Raw genomic sequence first — 19,688 nt, 5'->3', positions numbered from 1 at the left:
AACCAAAATGTCTCCAGACATCGCCAAATGTCCCCAGGGGATGTTCCCAGTTGAGAACCACTGAACCAAGGGTTCAAATCACCCGCCCTTCCCAATCTAGACTTTTCTCCTCTTTATTTCACTTGGGGATTCATAAATCAGATAAAAGTAACTGTGAGTGAGTATCTCGTGGTTTCTAGCATACTGCCTTGTTTCATTTTGTGTTTCATATGTGTACTTTTCCTATCCCTAGCTATTCCATTTTGGGGCCAGGCAGATAATAAGCCCAGTGCTTGATTTAACAGTTTATTTAACCACCTAGCATTAATGCCCCATTTTCCTGGCCTTTGTACAAAACTCCTTAACTTTTCAAAAGAGTGATCTGATTTTTTGTTTTCCCCAGAGACTTGAAGACATTTCTAGGCTGTGGAAGAAAAGAGTGGGTGGGGAATTCAGACCCTATCATCACTAAAGAGGGGAGTGGGAGTAGGGACTAGGCGGTAGGTTCTGCTCTTGCCCCCTCCCTGCTGAGAGCACCCAAATACCCAAGTGTCATTGTGAAGAGGATAGGTGAGTGTTACTGTCTATGCCTAGAGTAAATTGGTTTGGTTGAATGAATTTGCCTTTTGATAGGAATATTCCTTCCTTTCTATTGCAGCCTGCTTCCTCTTTGTATATCTACTGCCTTGTATCTCTCTTGCATACCCGGTACATGGCAAGCCTGCCCTCCAATCCTGTATCTGAATGACTCTGTCCTCATTCTTCATGAAGCACTGTCATTAAGTATCAGGGACCATAATGCAGACTGAAGAAGGTGCTGGGTCAATGGGAATACCACTCTCCATTCCAGCCCCTGGGCCACTGAGAGAGGTACAAGTCAGAGGAGAAATCATGGAAACCAACCTTCAACTGAAGAAAGGGGCTGGAACATTTAGTTTTTGTCCAGTGTACCAGTCTGGGAGATGAAGTGTCTGCTCTTGAGCAGTACCAGTAAGCTCACAGGGCATTTTTCCTCCCCACTCAAGCCAGGTGGCCAATTAAAAGGCAGCCAGCTGGAAGGCTTACCACAGCTTTCTAGTCTAGATGGGCCTTAAAACATTACTGGAAAAACTAGCAATATAGTGCCAGTTTATTCAGGTTTCCATACACAATTTCACATAACTAGTGACATGCAAATTGGTTCTGCTACTTCCAAAGTAAGCAACATCCTTAAGTGGAAATTAAAAAACAAACAGCACCACCACAAGTTCATTTTACAATTATAACTGAAATTCTGACACCCAATCAAGTATGGAATAGTGCTGATAATGGCAACAAAAGATTTATTAACTAAACTTTAAACCTTTTAATAGGACTCTCAAGAAATTGTTTGGTTCAGAAATTTGCAAAAGACTACGTGGAGAGCAAGAATTAAGCAGAAAACATGCTGCTAAAATAGCTTTGGCCAGTAGGAGTTAACTAATAAATCACTCCGTTTTTAATAATAGAAAAACAGTTTTATCCTATCCCTACTAAATTAATGTTAATCAAATATTTGCAAAATATGCCCAAAGCATCCCCAGGCCTCAAGCCTTCCCTGCCCAGTTCTGCAGAAAGCTCCTACACATGTACTGCATTCATTAACTCAGGGAATGAAGGCCCCTCCTACTTTCTCACTGTGGCACTATGGCTTGCTTTGTGTGTATCTGTGTTTTCAGACACCTTTGGGTTCCTGTCTTGGCTCTCCCTTCTCACTTTTTCTCTAGACCTTATAGCTTGGTTCCTATAGGAGCTGCCAGTAGGAATTTCCCCACACTCCTATCTTTAGAAATTCTGTTCATGTGTACCTGCAGCAGCAATGCATCTCAGTCCCAAACTCAGGTGTGCATGAAATGTAGCTTTCTTAATTTTCTTTAAGTTGTTATGGAAAAAGAGAGTGCAGACTAAGAATTTTTAATTGAGTCTTTTCTGTTTATAAGAAGTATGTTACAGGAAGGAGGAGGTAGAGAAGTACTCACTAGCCAGAGGCTGAGACCTACCATACCCCTGATCCTATAATGTCAGGATGAATTTTATATATGAGTACAATCTAAGATCCCTTCCCAAGAATTGTCTTGTCTTGTGATAGCAGGGGATGAGGATCCTCAAGATCCTCAGATGGAGGTATTGAGACCTAGTAACATTCAGCAAGGTATAAGTAGTCCTAAGTTATCAAACTTCCAAAAGCGTACTTAAAAGAGATGCTGGTAACATCCATTTGAAAGGGGTGATGTCACTGTGTTAGTCTAGTGGAATATTAGAGATTTATCATTATGCTGGCACTTTTTCTTTTCTAATTACTAACATGGGACGCCACCCTGAGATCATGACATGAACCAAAATCAAGAGTCAGATGCTTAACTGACTGAGCCACCCAGGCGCCCCTGATGTTTGACTTTTTTAAAGCTTTAAGGGCATGTTTGAAATTTTGTACCATAAAACAAAAATTGAGTTCATGTTAAGAGGAATTCCACAGGGAAAATGTATTCTGGAGCATTTTTTAAAAACTATGGTAGTAGCAACATCCTTATTGCAGAAGAAAGCCTTGGGCCCTCCAGGAAAAAAAGGTACATAACAACTAACAAATGGGAGTATCGCACTTCCTGGAAACAGTCAATAAAATCAATTTGTGGATAGGTGAAGGTTCTTTAACCTACTTGTGTCCTATATCACATTTGTAGCAGCTTCTTTGCATTATAATTAGCACAAAGTAGCATGTGCAGACTGAGATGATACTGTATTGGAAAATCTCATAATATTTCCAGCATTTAAAACTTATTCCATTATATATTCCCGTTCACCCATTGTGTGCTTTAAAGGCCGTAGGATTCTGGTCAGGGTATAGCTAACGGAATCTAGAGGAGACAGGTTGCTGGCCAAGCAGGCTTCCTCTTAGCGAGGCCCCATCATGTTGATGGGACAGGTAGGACCTGGGGAAAGAACAGAGGGGCTTCTGCTGTGAGCTGACAGTCTGTGCATCTGTGTGGGAAGCAGTGTTAACAGCTGTATCACCTTGAGCATGTACCAGTACTTTAGTATTTTAACTCTCCTGTCTACCAAACAAATCTGCCCAGAAACTAAAAATTTCTTAAAAATTAAATAAATTCATAAAAATGACAAGCCTTAAGGGTCTTAAATGTGTCAGTACTGAAAAACACAAGATATCATTTTGAAATCCAGACCCCAAATTAATTACACATTTAAAATTAGATTTACAAGGCTACCACTGACAGGGCAGATCGTTTCATGTATCACAAATACATAAAATATCGAATATGCAGAGCTTTCTTCTTTACACAAAAATATAAATACAATGGGCTATCTCTTTTAAATATCTCTATAATTCTAAATCATCCCACATAAAGAATTACCATACCAACTAAATAAGGATATTTACTACCAGAGATTTAGGCCTGGAGGCTGACTGGATTCTCATTCATGACCCTGGTAGGGTATTTTAACCCTATTTATGGCGTTCTGTGAGTGATCCATAACCTTAAGAGATGAGTGATCAGCTACTTAGCCTACTTCCCTGGATTAAGGTTTTATACATTGCATCATAAGGTCTACGGCTTCCATTCCAATTGATAAAACCTTATATTGATGTATTTCTTCTAACTCTAAAGAACTTGAAAATTGATGGGATCCTGAGGTATGTTAATACTTTTCACATTCACTCATGTTCTTAAACCGTAGAAATCTTAAGAGCACTTAAATTTATACCCAACTGAGTTCTAGATATTTCACCTGGCTTTGTCTGATTTGAGACCACAAACTATTCTGATATTCCCCTAGAGTCAGAAAATGCCCTCCAACTGATGTATTTACTATTCTAACTTCTATATTCTCCATTGCAACAATAATCAATAATGCTTCATGAATGAGAAATAATACTCCATAGAAATATGCATTCAATTCTATTCACTGTCTTTTACTTTTTAAAAAAATGGGGTGTTTTTAAAAAATATTTTATTTATTTATTCATCACACACACACACACACACACACACACACACACACACACACACACATGCAGGCAGATAGAAGCAAGCTCTATGAAGGGAGCCCGATGCAGGACTCGATCCTGGGACTCCAGGATCACGTCCTGGCTGATGGCAGGCACTCAACCACTGAGCCACCCAGGCATCGCAATTCACTGTCTTTTAAAGTCACTTCTTATATTTTCTCTTTGTGTATCATTATAGAAATATGGCTTCTCATATATTTAATCAACTTTGGTCATTATGTTCTCTTTTTAAAAAATCATTTTATGGCCAGTGGGAATCCTTTTTAATTGCTCTTTGGAGGTACCTGGGTGGTGCAGTCTGTTGAGCATCCAACTCTTGGTTTCAGCTCAGGTCGTGGTCTTGGGGTCGTGAGATAAAGCCCTGTCTCAGGCTCCATGCTCTCTCCATCTCCCTCTGCCCACTGTGCCCCACTCTCATTTTCTCTCTCTCTCTCTCTCTGTCTCTCTCTCTCTTCCTAAAATAAAAATAAATTTGCTCCTATGTCTTCCTCATACTATCCACTAATCATCAAAAGCTTTGTTGCTTTCTGGCATAAGATTTTCCAGTCTTATATTGTACCTTTCCGACCCAGACAGGGAATCATTCATTTCTCAGAGAACCTGATTCCTTTTGGTGGAAAAATAGTATTAGACCAGAATCTGAGCACTAGGGGGCACTGTGGGGGTTTCATTGCTCTTGGGTCATTTCAATGAACAGAGCTAGAAAAGATTTTGTGCTTTTTCTTGTTTCATCTTGGTATTTCCAATTCTTTTCTAAAGGTAAAGAATTCCTTCCTAAATTTTTGATTCCTAATATAATAAATGTAATTACTTGTTTAATCTGATAAAACAAGAGTTCCAAACAATACACATTAAACAATAAAACTATGGAACAAAGTTAAAGATTTTCAATACAGTTCTTTTTGATCTTTGCTGCATCCCATTAAGAATGTACAGTCATATTTCTTCTAAAATCACTCTTAGCTTGTCGTTCTGTGTGGTTAAATAAATTTATCTGATAGTTTCATTCAATTATTTGCTTTCAATTTGAAGGCCTTGATTTTTAGCCGTTGATAATTCTTAGGCTTTAGAAAGTGAAGGTCTCTACTACTCTGCATGGTAGAGACAGGAACTAAAGGGGACGGGGGAGGGTCCATATATGTGTCTACCTAAAGATGATGGAAAATTACAAATGCTCAGTTACAAGGTTCTGTTCCATATAGAATTGTACAACATTCATGTATATGATTTCTGGCTGAATGAACCAATTCTGACTCCTATTATATAATATCTAGTAATATTTGAACTTCACATTTTCAAATATTTTTTTAACTCTACTGTATTCTGTCCTTATCTTAAAACTACTTAATTTCTTGCTCTTTTCTCAGCTACATGCTCTTCTCCTTTGTGATATACCCTTAATAATTACATTTAATGCTATGTATTATTAACCAAACTTTATAGTTTATAAAATTATTTTTCCAATTAGTATTATTTTAATGCAGTGACATTCATTATCTTTAACTTTCTGTTAAGGATCAAGATGATACCTAGAATATTAGAATTCCTTATGATTACCAAAAGCACTAACGTTTGAAGGTTTTGCCCCAAACCCTCCATTTGATTCATGACTCACAATTCAGATTTTACTTTGTATATATTACCAATATCCTTATTTAATTTTATCTACTTGTGTTGAAGAATTTTAGTTTCTTAGAGGCTATTGGATAAGTACCTTAATACTATATGAATTAAAACTTCTAAAAGCCAATTTAAGATGTTAGAAAATACAACCAGAGTATATAAAAATGAAATATAGTAATTACTGGAACACACATCTTTAAAATCTACCCAGAAGCTTCAAGGAATTTTTTTTTCCTTTAGATTTGAAGCATTTCCAGATTATCTGTCTCTGCTAGAATTTGTGAGACAAATTTAGAATTAGAACAATTTCCATTGAGATCACAAGGTTTAGATTATTATATTTACAACAAAGGTCTAGATATTTTCATTTCAGTACAGAATTCCTAATCCTTGCATGGGATTAAATATGCCATGCCCCCATTCCTGATTTTACATTCTGTAAGTCTACATATGATTGCATTCTTTAAATTTAGGGCAAACCCAAATTTCATATTTTCATTATGTGATGTGCTTTACAATCACCTTTTGGAATTTAAAAGGTATTCATTACTAAATTTCCACATAAATTATACATGTATACAAAAGCAAGATTTAAAAATGAATATTATATATCAGAAAAAGAGATTTAAGATGAACTAATCATTAAGATGAGATTTTTGTCCATGTCTTATAATCCTTTCCAGCATTTCCAGCCAGGAAATTGGGGGTACTTATCTCTTGTCCCTTGGACTGAGGAGCACCAATAGGAAGTCCATCTATTCTAGAGATGAATACACCCCCAATATTTTGAGGTTCTAATGTGGAATATTCACAACAAAAGTCCACTGACAGGCTAGATTCCTACCTGAAATTGCAAAGCCTTTCTGAGCTGAAAAGAACACCAATATAGAAGATCCTCAGGCAGCACAGGGAGCATGAGTAAAAATAAGGTCTTGCTACAGGTGTTCACTCACTCTATATCCTCTTATTCATCTATACCTTTCATTGGGGGGTATTTATTGCCTTTTCTTCTGTGGGGTCTTGATGTCTCCTTAGGATAAAATCTGAAAGTTAGGGGCTCTAGGCTCTTCTATTTTGAAGACCATCTCATTCTTTGGCATCTTGCTTTTGCCCTGCAGGCAAGGTCAGAAAGTGGGGTGAAGAGCACCTGTCTCTCAGGTTCTTACTTCCCCCAGCTGTGGGATTACATCTTCCTTCATAGGTGGGGCTATTCCTTGTCTTTACCAGGAATCCTCTCCTCCTAAGGGCTTTAGCTTTGTGAACTTAAAAGCCAGAATGATCTGTCTCCCTTCCTGATATATTCCCCAAATGAATGAGAACATACACTGTTTGTCCTTCTCCGACTGACTTATTTCACTCAGCATAATACCCTCCAGAACATAAAGACTCCTAACTCGGGGAAACGAACTAGGGGTGGTGGAGGGGGAGGAGGGCGGGTGTTGGAGGGGAATGGGTGACGGGCACTGAGGTGGACACTTGACGGGATGAGCACTGGGTGTTTTTCTGTATGTTGGTAAATTGAACACCAATAAAATTAATTAAAAAAAAAAAAAAAAAAGCCAGAATGATTGGCCAGCTCATTGTTTTCTACTCTGCCACATGCCTCTTCTGAGACAATAAGCACAGAGCAACAACTTCCATTTTGAATGAAGAGAAGGGAAAGAGGAAAATGCCAGGGGGAATCCACCCCCACCTTCTAAATTAATAATTAAGAAAGCACTATGATAGTCACGCATCCAGGCCCAGGGCCTTTGGTAATAAAGGCTATAAGAAAGGATTGCATCTTTGGAGGGTTATGCAAATCTAAGGTGTATATGAGCCCCAAAGATCTGTGAGAACAGTGTTATAGGGAGTCCATTAGATATAAAAAAGGAAGAAGCATAAACAGGGACCATTTTAGGGAGAATTCAGGAAGACTCCTTGCTTCTAGATTTAGAAGTTGTATTTAGCATCTCATCACTCTAAAATACCATTTATCTCCTCTGTTGTATTTTTTTCTCTTTGGAAAGGTTGGTGGAAAAAGAGAAAGAGGATTCCCCAGCTCTTCGAGAATTTTTGAAAGAAAATAAGTTTTCAAATCTCACCCCACTCATTGAGTGACCTCAGGGAAGAAGGTGGGTGAGTTATTTTCAACTAGTGGGGACCACCCCCCACAAACTCTCCCAATGTCCACTGTCAGATCACGTGCCTACAAGGAAGACAGAAAAATACCACTCTAGGAGATGACAGGGAGATAGGGAGAGACAGGGAGAGAGTTTTCGTTCTACCACAAACCCTTTCTTTTATCTTTATGATCAAGGCTAGGGAGGTTGGCAGTACTGGCAGTAGGAATCTGTAACCAAATCCTGTGATGGGGAAGAGGTATGATGGCCCCAGGAAGGAATGTGCAGGGCAGAGTAACACAGGGGAGCAATGAGCCATGGCTAGCCTGGCGAGAATGTGGTCATCTACTTGGCAGTGGAACTGATCAGTGCATGGTACATAGCATCTCTTGTGTAAAAAAAAAAAATCTCAGGATGCCTGGGTGGCTTAGCTGTTGAGCCTCTGCCTTTGACTCAGGGCGTGATCCCAGGGTCTGGGGTCGAGTCCCACATTGGGCTCCTGCAGAGAGCCTGCTTCTCCCTCTGCCTATGTCTCTGTCTCTGTATCTCTCTCTCTCTCTCATGAATAAATAAATAAAATCTTTTTAAAAAATCCTCGATGCTCAAGTATAGCCACATCCTAAAACAATAATGATAAGCTGAAATTTAATGAATTAAAACAAGAAAAAATCCACCCTCAATGCAGTGAGGTAGAACTGCAGCATCCAAAAAATATTTGGGTAAGAAAACAATTCAAGGACGTTGAGGCAAGTGAAGTTGCCAATTGACTAGATTCTCTTTTCATAATTTTCTCAGAAAGACTCCAGAAGACTGATCCTATCCATAAGTCTTTATTTTCTACTTTATTTCAAAAGATAGAGCTAGACTGTCTCAGACTAATTACATAAAACAAAAACAAAAAACAAAACTGGTCATGAGAGCTTGCTGGAAGTCTGATAGTGACCTCTGTGAACCTATTATCTATTCCAAAAAAAGTAAAACCAATGCCACTGGACTGACATACAGAATGAAATTGGAGAAAGCCTTTCCAGAAGCTCTTAGGCTATCACGTATGGAGTGGCATTCACACAGGCTTACTGGTCCAAAAGCCTGTTAAAGTCGCAAGCATTTACTGTGTGTTTAGTAATTATGGAGCACACTTATGCTAATGAGACCAGATTTACAGATTAGCAATGCATTTTAACGATTTAATTATAATCCTGAAGTGATATACAAGGGATGAAATTGTACATTACAGTGCTGTTACTGATCTGAGCTGCTTTGTTTTCTTATATTTTTAAAGGTGTGCACACATGCATGGGGCGGGGGAGGAATGAAATTTATAGGAGTTCCAGGAATGCTCATGTAATAGATCCCTGGCTTATAATAAAATAACTAGAGCAGAAAAACTGCAGCATTGTAAACTCAACAGAAGAGATTTCTAAGAAGTGTTTAGTTTCTGAAAGGATAAACTGAGTAAGGGACCATCTACCTCCAAATGCCACCCCCTAGTAAAAGCCAGTCAATGAAGGATTTTGTTGAAATTAGCATTTAACCAGTGTTAAGGCATAGTAAACCACTAAGAGTCAAAGACAATGTACTAGTAAATAGCTTTTGAGAAAATCATTTATCTGAATTGCTTATTTAGCATTTACTGTCATTTAGTTGAGAGCATAATCTCCAGGGGAGCTTGATTGAGGTTTAGTAGAGAGAAAAGGAGAAAGCGTTGCAAGATGAGGAATGTTTAGGCCTTCCCTGGCTTTGGGTGTCACAAGCATGATGGCATGAGGGCCAGGGGGCAGAATCAAAGATAAACTTTATCCATTTCCAAATTTGACTGTGGTTCGTTCTATTATTCACTTCACCAGGAAACCTGAAACTAGAGAGATAATCCCTTCACATTTTTAGAACATTTTTCTAAGTTTGTAATGAGCTCTGTTTGTTATCACTTTGATCTTCACTTTGATCTGTGAAGTTATCAGGGTCAGGTTTTATTATATCCATTTGGCAAATCGCCACCTGCATTTTCATCTTCTCTTTTGCGGTGGCTCATTCTTCAGTAGGGAGGAGGCTCAAGGAATTGGTTAGGTACTTAATCTGACAACTGGAAACAGAACATTTACTATGCTATCTGGATTACATTTTAAAAATTGATTTATTGAAGTATAATTGACCTACATGATATGACTACACAGTTTCAAGTATACTATTTGATAAATGTTGGTATATGTATGCATCTATGAAACCATTACCACAATCAAGATGATAAGCATATTCAATACTTCTTAGTTTCCTCATGCCCCTTTGTAATTCATGCTGCGCTGCCCTCCCTGCTCTTACTGTTTTTTCTTTCTTCTTGTTCTGAGTTTTATATGCTTCCTTCTAGTTTCTTAAGGTAGAAGCTGAGGTCACTGACTTGAGATCTTTCTTCTCACATAGGCATTTAGCACTAGAAATTTCCCTTTAAGTATTGCTTTGGTGGTAACTCCAACCTTGGAGAGGTTGTGTTTTCATTTGGTTCAAAATACTTTCTAATTTCCCCTTCGAATTCTTCTTTGACCCACGGGTTATGAGTGTAGTATTAACTTTCCAGATATTAGGGAATTTTCCAGATATTTTCTGCTACTTATTTATAATTTTTTATTGGAGTTCAATTTGCCAACATATAGCAGAACACCCAGTGCTCATCCTGTCCAGTGCCCCCCTCAGTGCCCGTCACCCAGTAACACCAACTCCCTGGCCACCTCCCTTTCCATTAGCCCTTGTTCCTTTCCCAGAGTTAGGTGTCTCTCATGTTCTGTCACCCTCACTGATATTTCCCACTCATTTTCTCTCCTTTCCCCTTTATTCCCTTTCACTATTTTTTATGTTCCCCAAATGAATGAGACCATATAATGTTTGTCCTTCTCTGATTGACTTACTTCACTCAGCATAATACCCTCCAGTTCCATCCACATTGAAGCAAATGGTGGATATTCATCGTTTCTAGTGGCTGAGTAATATTCCATGGTATATTATAGACCACATCTTCCTTATCCATTCATCTTTCAATGGACACCGAGGCTCCTTTCACAGTTGGGCTATTGTGGACATTGCTGCTATAAACATTGGGGTGCAGGTGTTCCAGCATTTTACTGCCTCTGTATGTTTGGGGTAAATCCCCAGTAGTTCAATTGCTGGGTCATAGGGTAGCTCTATTTTTAACTCTTTGAGGAACCTCCACACAGCTTTCCAGAGTGGCTGTACCAGTTCACATTCCCACCAACAGTGCAAGACGGTTCCCCTTTCTCCACATCCTCTCCAACATTTGTTGTTTCTTGTCTTGTTATTTTTCACCATTCTCACTGGTGTGAGGGGGTATCTCATGGTGGTTTTGATTTGTATTTCCCTGATGGCAAGTGGTGCAGAGCATTTTCTCATGTGCCTGTTGGCCATGTCTATGTCTTTCTCTGTGAGATTTCTGTTCATGTCTTTTGCCCATTTCATGATTGGATTGTATGTTTTTTGGCTGTTAAGTTTAATAAGTTCTTTATAGATCTTAGATACTAGCCCTTTATCTGATATGTCATTTGCAAATATCTTCTCCCATTCTGTAGGTTGTCTTTTAGTTTTGTTGACTGTTTCTTTTTCTGTGCAGAAGCTTTTGATCTTGATTAAGTCCCAATAGTTCATTTTTGCTTTTGTTTCCCTTGCCTTCATAGATGTATCTTGCAAGAAGTTGCTGGGGCTGAGTTCAAAAAGGGTGTTGCCTGTGTTCTCCTCTAGGATTTTGATGGATTCTTGTCTCACATTTAGATCTTTCATCGATTTTCAGTTTATCTTTGTGTCTGGTGTAAGAGAACGGTATAGTTTTCTTCTTCTGCACATGGCTGTCCAATTTTCCCAGCACCATTTATTGACGAGACTGTCCTTTTTCCAGTGGATAGTCTGTCCTGCTTTGTTGAATATTAGTTGACCACAGAGTTGAGGGCCCATTTCTGGGTTCTCTGTTCTGTTTCGTTGATCTATGTGTCTGTTTTTGTGCCAGTACCCCACTGTCTTGATGACCACAGCTTTGTAGTACAACCTCAAATCTGGCATTGTGATGCCCCCCAGCTCTGGTTTTCTTTTTTAATATTCCCCTGGCTATTCGGGGTCTTTTCTGATTCCACACAACTCTTAAGATGATTTGTTCCAACTCTCTGAAGAAAGTCCATGGTATTTTGATAGGGATTGCATTAAATGTGCAAATTGCCCTGGGTAGCATTGACATTTTCATAATATTAATTCTTCTAATCCATGAGCATGGAATACTTTTCCATCTCTTTGTGTCTTCCTCAGTGTCTTTCAGAAGTGTTTTGTAGTTTTTAAGGTATAGATCCTTTGCCTCTTTGGTTAGGTTTATTCCTAGGTATCTTATGCTTTTGGGTGCAATTGTAAATGGGATTGGCTCCTTAATTTCTCTTTCTTCAGTATCGTTGTTAGTGTATAGAAATGCCATTGATTTCTGGGCATTGATTTTGTATCCTTCCACACTGCCAAATTGCTGTATGAGTTCTAGCAATCTTGGGGTGGAGGCTTTTGGGTTTTCTAGGTATAGTATCATGTCATCTGCAAAGATGGAGAGTTTGACTTCTCCTTTGCCAATTTGAATGCCTTGTACTTCTTTTTGTTGTCTGATTGCTGAGGCTAGGACTTCCAATACTATGTTGAATAGCAGTGGTGAGAGTGGACATCCCTGTCGTGTTCCTGATCTTAGGGGAAAGGCTCCCAGTGTTTCCCCATTGAGGATGAAATTTGCTTTTTGTAGATGGGCTTTTTTTAGATGGCTTTTAAGATGCTGAGGAATGTTCCCTCTATCCCTACACTCTGAAGAGTTTTGATCAGGAATGGATGCTGTATTTTGTCAAATGCTTTCTTTGCATCTATTGAGAGGATCATATGGTTCTTGTTTTTTCTCTTTTTGATATGATCTCTCACATTGATTGCTTTATGAGTGTTGAACCAGCCTTGCATCCCGGGGATAAATCCCATTTGGTCATGGTGAATAATCTTCTTAATGTACTATTGGATTCTATTGGCCAGTATGTTGTTGAGAATTTTTGCATCTATGTTCATCAGGGATATTGGTCTATAATTCTCCTTTTTGTTGCAGTCTTTGTCTGGTTTTGGAATTAAGATGATGCTGTCCTCATAGAACAAGTTTGGAAGTATTCCATCCCTTTTATCTTTTGGAACAGCTTTAGTAGAATAGGTATTATTTCTTCTTTAAACGTTTGATAGGATTCCCTGGGAAGCCATCTGACCCTGAACTTTTGTGTCTTGGGAGGTTTTGATGACTGCTTCAATTTCCTCCCTTGTTATTGGCCTGTTCAGAACTTATTTATAATTTAATTCCATTTGAACAGTGAATATAATTTTTATGACTTGAATCTTTTGATTTACTTTTGATTTAGACTTGTTTATCAAGATGTGTCCATAATATGGTTGTCTTGGTAATGTTCTATGTGTACCTGAAAATAGTTTGTATTCTGCTATTGAGTAGAGTGTTCCATAAATATCAATTAAGTAAGGTTGCTTGGCAGTGTTCTTAAAATATTTTATATCTTGATTTTCTGCCTAATTAGTTTTGTCATTTGCTGAGAGAGAGGTGTTGAAATCTCCAACTATAATTGTGAATTTATCTATTTCTCCTTACAGTTTTTTTCAGTCTTTGTTTCATGTGTACTGAAGTTCTGTTTTTAGGAGCATAAATGTTTAGGGTTGTTTATGTCATCTTGATGAAATGACCCTTTTATCATTATGAAATAGTTTTTTTTATTCCTGGTAATATTCTGAAATCTAATTTTCCTGATAGTAATATAGATGCTCAGCTTTCTTTTGATTAATGTTAATATATATTTTCTATCCTTTTACTTTTAACCTACTTATATTTATCTAAATATATGAAATGTGTTTCTCATAAGCAGCATCTAGTTGGGTCTTGCTTTTCTATTTAATCTGATGATCTTGGCCTTTTAATTCAGGTATTTAGACCATTTACATATAATGTGACCATTGATATTGTTAGGTTTAAATCTGTCATCTTGCTACTTGTTTTCTGTTTATCCCATCTGTTCTCTGTTCCCTTTTCCTCTTTTTGTGCATTATTTTGGATCAATTGAATATTTTTTATAATTTCATTTTTATAATTTTTATTTCCTTTGTTTATTAGCTATAACTCTTTGTTTTATCTTGGTGGTTACTTTTGAGTTTATAGAAAACATCTTTAATCACAGTCTACCTTCAAGTTACAGTATACTACTTCATATATGGTATGAGAACTTTACAATATTTTATTTCTATTTCTCCCATTCTTTGTGCTTTTATTGCCATACACTTTACTTTTATATATGTTATAAATTTCACACTACCTTGTTATTTTTGTTTATATAGTCCATTATCTTTTGAAGATATTTTAAAAATAAGAAAAATCCATATATTTACCATTTCCAGTATTCTTTATTCCTTGTTTAGATACAGATTTCCATCTGGCATCACTTTTTATTTTCCTGACCTTAACTAGTAATAAGGAGGATCTGCAGTCTCAGAATTAGGCTCCTAAGGAGGAGGAGTAAATAATTCTGGTTGATAAAAATCAAGGTTTGGTTTCAGAGATAATGACCTTCAGGTATGTGGTCATAGATTTTGCTTTGGAAGAGTTTGAAAGTCTGAACTCTGAAAGTCTGAACTCTGTTCAGAGGGGTCCAGATATTATTACTTTAATGGAACAAAGCAAAGAGCCCTGGATGATTATGAGAGAAGAAATAAGAAGTGGGTACATAATGACATCTTGGAACTCTGCCTCTTGCTAAAAGACTTGGCCTGTAATGGTTCTTTCTGACATGGCCCACTTAGGGAACTCTTCATCAGATTCAAACATGGCAAGATATTTCTGAGCAGTATAATGTATGAGTTTTTAAAAATTCAACAGAGTGACTAATATGATGATATCTTGGGTGTATGGTATGATATGGAATAGGACAAAAGAAATAGGAAGCAAGATCTCTGCTAATCTTTTACACATTGTTACATTAATCCACATCAAATATGATGAGGCTTTGTTATGGCACTGGCAATGGAGAACAAATAAATTAATATAATGAAGGTAAAATTTTAAAAAATTTAGACACTAATGTGATGTGAGGAGAGGGAACAGAATATTTGAGGGTGTTTCTCAAACACTCAAATGTGTGTGTGCTGTAATTTCTAGGATCCCATTTGAATTTTCTAAGAGGTTTTTTTTTTTTTTAACATTAATGGTCTCCAGAAAACCACAGGCTTCTGGTATAGTTACTTAAGGTCATCAGATTCAAACCAAAGAGTTGGCTTTTTCATACAGTTACCCCTAATTTCCGTTCTACCCTTCTTCAACAGTAATAAGAATCACCAATTTCTTGTTGGGCTTATGACCATCCACAAAAAGAACTCCTTTATTGTTGTCAGATGTAACCATATTATGACAATGGGATGACAGTAGAATTTTGTGGCAGTTTTGAGGAACGTCTCTTAAAATTGGCATGTTCGTTCTTCTTTTTTCTTCCTCCCCTCCTCATTCAGTTTCTGGATGAATGTAAAGTCCCTGAAGATTTAGTGGACCACAATTGCAATTGCAAGTTTTAGATTGCCTACCTCCAGACTTTCATGTAATAGAGAAATGAACTTCAGATATTTGAGGTCCATCTTATAGCCAAACTTAGTTTTTTTTTAAGATTTTATTTATTTATGAGAGAGAGAGAGAGAGGCAGAGACACAGGCAAAGGGAGAAGCAGGCTCCAGGCAGGGATCCCTATGTGGGACTTGATCCTGGGACTCCAGGATCATGCCCTGGGCTGAAGGCAGGCGCTAAACTGCTGAGCCACCTAGGGTTCCTCACCAAACTTAGTTTTAGTTGATATATCTAGGTTGCTGTATGTTAAGATTAAGAACAGTCAACACACCCTTCTATCTTGTCTAGATCAAAAACCATTGGCTTATAAAAAGAAAGATTTCTTAAGTGTATTCTCATATAAATACTCATCTCCATCTCAGGAAGATGAGGAAAAAAGAGATACTTTTTTTCCACTAGAGTATGTTTTTCTCTTGTCAGTGATTCTCCAGAATGAATTCCCAGAAAGTGTTAAGTGATTTGTTGAAATAATACATGAAATTTGAGAGAACAGGCTTTGGAGGAGGACTTGTTGCTGCTTGGACAATCCCTATAGCCCTATTATTTGATGTAATGGGATGAACAGCATTTAGGAAGAGAGAGATTCCCATGATACTTGGTGTATTAGTTTTCTATTGCAGCAAGTGGTGGTCAGAATAATGGCCTCCCAAAGATGTCCACATTCTAATCTTCAGAACCTCTGAATATGTTACCTTACATGACAAAAGGGACTTTACAGATGTGATTAAATTAATGATCTCAAGGAGATAATTTCGAGTTATCTGAGTATGCCCAATGAAATCATAAAGTTCCTGATAAGAGGAAGGTGGGAAGGTCAGAGTCAGAAGGAAGTATGATGAAAAAAAAAAAGAGGTCAGAGAGACAGACAAAGTGTTGAAGATGGAAGAAGGGTTCATAAGCCAAGTAATCCAGGTGACCTCTAGAAGCTGGAAAAGGCAAGGAAACTGATTCTCCCCTAAAGCAGGAATGCAGCCCTGCCAACACCTTGATTCTATGACTTTTGACCTCCAGAATTGTAAGATAATAAACATGTGTTGTTTGAAGGTACTAAGTTTGTGGTGAGGTTCTATAGCAGCAATAGAAAACTAATATACCATGTCACAAATTACCACAGTTAGTGAGGTAAGACAGCACACATTTATTATCTACTTCTCTGTAGGTCAGAAGTCTGGGCATGGCTTAAGTAGGTCTTCTGTACTGCAATCAAGGTGTCAGACAACTGTATTCTCATCTGAAATCCTGACTGCAAAAAATCTATTTTGAAGATCGTTCAGTTTGTTGCTAGACGTAATCCTGCAGCTATTGGAACTCAGTTTCTGTTTTCTTACTGGTTGTGGACCAGAGGCCACTTTCAGCAACTAGAGGCTATCTGCAGTTACATTTCAGGTAGCCTTTCTATAGGCCTTTTTACAATGTGTGTGTGTGTGTGTGTGTGTGTGTGTGTGTGTGTGTGAGAGAGAGAGAGAGAGAGAGAGAGAGATGGAAAGAGAGAGAGAGAGAGAGAGAAAGAGATATAATAGGATTGATAGCCCACCCCTATTGCTATATACCTATACCTATATATATATATATATATATATTATAATGTATATGTATAAATGTAGCGTAATCATAGAAGTGACAGCCTTTGCCATTTCCTCGTATTGAGAAGCAAATCATGAGTCTCACACTCAATAGGAGAGGGTTATGTAGGGTGTGAACATGAAACACTCTAAGCTGTTTGCCACATTTGGCACTAAAAATCACAATACTTAATTAGTCTTATCAGCTGCTATGTAGTGAGATTTAGAATTGGGCACAGCTTTGAGCTTGGCAGAGATGGGAAAGCTAAAGTCCATGGGAACATATATATAGTGCTAGAATGTTCAAAGCAACCTTATTTGTGACAGCTAGTAATAAACTACCCAATTCCCTTCAGTAGTGGAATGGATAAATAAATTAGTATTACTTTGGGTGAATATATAATTAACAGAAATGAGAAAGATCATTCTAAAACTATATTTGAAAAAAAAATAAAACTATATTTGACCATTTGAATGACCCTGTAAAACACAATAGTGAGCAACGAAATTAGACACAAGTACATATTCCAGGATTAAATTTACATAAAACAAAAGAACACAAGAAATTAATCTATGCTAGTAGAAGTCAGCATAGTTATCCTTGGGTGATAGTGATTAGAGGGGAATGTGATCTTTTAGGATACTAGCAGTAGTTTAATTTTTGGTCTGGGTATCAGTTACATGGATGTATTTAGCTTGTGAAAATAAACTCTGCTGGACACTAGGGCTTGTGAGTTATCTTATATATATAATTCCTCAATTAAAAGCTTTTCTTAAATCCAAACAGAAAAGGAAAAAAAAGCCAAGGTTTTGAATGGTGGGATCCAATGAGATATGTGAGAATGGCCTAAAGGCAGCAGGAACTATAGTGGAATGGACTGGCCAATCCTTTCAGGAGAAGGGCATGGGATTATAGTCAGGGACCTGCATGTGGAAAGCACTGAGCACACTGTCAGGAGGTATATGGTGTTCCTCAAGCCCTTCATTCAATCCCTGGTTGGAGGTGGCCTTGAGGGTGCTGCTGTTTACACCTTCTCCTCTGTTACCAAGGATACTTTTTATTTTTAATTTAATTTTTATTTATTTATTTTTTTAAAGTAGGCTCCATGCTGGGCCTGAATGCCTTGAACTCATGACCCTGAGATAAAGACCTGAACGGAGATCAAGAGTCAGATGCTTAACTGACTGAGCCACCCAGGCACCCCAAGGCTACTTTTTAAAGCTAACTGTCTGTGGATGAGCAAAATGGAACACTCCCCTCCACCCTGAGGCCCTTGATAAACTAGTAGTATGACTTCAAGAAGCCTTCTGTGCCTGTGAGAAAGCTATCTTGGCTGGGTTCCTGAGTGGCCTTTTTGTGAGCTCACTCTGTCAGCTGATGCTAGGGGAAAGCAGTAGGGCCTAAAATGGGGGCAAAATCTCACAAAGGCTTTCTGAGGCAATTAGGTACCCCAAAGGAGTATTCTGGTTTGTGGCTTCAAGTCACAGTCTTCAGCTTGGCCTTCTTGGACCTTTTATTTACTTTTAGGACTTTACTTCCTACTGGAGCCCAGAGGAAGCAGCAAGAGGATGGCAGAAAGCCAGACTCCTCCACGAGTGAGCTCTTTATCTTCCTTCTACAGAAGCTCTGTGCAGAAACAGTGACTCAGTCTGTCCCTTAAGCAGCTTCATTGTCAAAGGCTCAATAGAATTCTCCTTCTGAACAAAGGGAGATACATTTCTTTATCTCTCTAATTAATGCTTAGACTTAAAAATTGTGTTTAGTCTGCAGCCTAGAGGATGAACAACCTGAAAAAGAGTATTTTTCTTCAGAAGGAAAAAAATGTTGAAGCCGTCACTGTTGTATGGATTTTTACATCAGTCAGGGAGCTTGATAAATAGAGATTCAGAAAAAAATTCCAGGGGGTGTATTCTGCCCCAGACTAGACATTCAGGCTCCAATTCACATTATCTAGCAGTCCAGTGGGTTGAAATGGAGCAAATGCAGATCACTGTGAGCTACACTAAATGTGTGTTGCACCAACCACTGATTAATATGTACGGTGCTTTCTGCCTTCACAGTTATACATTTTTTAGTCTTGTGCCAAAAGACCAATCATCAAATATAGTGTTCTGGTAGGGAGCAGAAACAAGTATAGAATGCATTCAAACTTTCTGTCTCCCAAATCAATTCTAAATGACCCTGCTGGCTTAGGGAACTCAGTATATGGATGTGCTAAAGCTAATCTCCCTGAATAAATCTCTTTTCTCCCCCTTTTATCCTTCTCACCACATTCTGTTCCTACTCTTTCTGTCTTTGTTCTATCTTATTGCTTATCTCCTCCCTGCTTCTTTCCAGGTAATTGGACTGTGATGCTTTCCTTGCCACATCTCAACATGTGCTCATTTGAGTATCTTCTAAAAGCCACAAAACAAGTAAGAATTAGGCTACAGTACCACTATACGATTAGCATTTTATCTTGATGAACTAATGTCTCAAGATAGTTTAGGAAAAGACATGAGATCTTTGTAACATGCATGGCCAGAGAATATTCTAGAAATTGAATAGCTAAAGGCTTGTATTCTGTATGTATTGTAAAGTGTAACCTTCAACTATGAGACTATGAACATAGAAGCCAGGTAACAGAACAAATGCTTTCTATTCTGTTGTCTTGGAAAATAGGAGAGATTTTTTAATAATTCATGTGAGGTTTGTATTCCCTAGATTCTCT

The 19,688-nt window shown here is 37.9% G+C and overlaps 1 protein-coding gene across 1 annotated transcript in view; it reads left to right on the top strand.

Annotated features, from left to right (window-relative positions):
- The window catches only part of SMARCA1 (SNF2 related chromatin remodeling ATPase 1), a 1,054,017-nt gene that overhangs the window by 438,635 nt on the left and 595,694 nt on the right, over nucleotides 1-19,688 (top strand). Inside the window, exon 28 of the transcript XR_011998184.1 lies at nucleotides 7,657-7,761. The gene's annotated coding sequence lies outside the window, so the exon portion shown is untranslated. The remainder of the gene's footprint in view (nucleotides 1-7,656; nucleotides 7,762-19,688) is intronic.

This window comes from Vulpes vulpes, chromosome X, assembly GCF_048418805.1.
Source record: "Vulpes vulpes isolate BD-2025 chromosome X, VulVul3, whole genome shotgun sequence".
Lineage (NCBI taxonomy): Eukaryota > Metazoa > Chordata > Mammalia > Carnivora > Canidae > Vulpes > Vulpes vulpes.
Note: the sequence above shows the minus strand (reverse complement) of the source record. Positions and strands in the feature narration are given on the sequence as shown.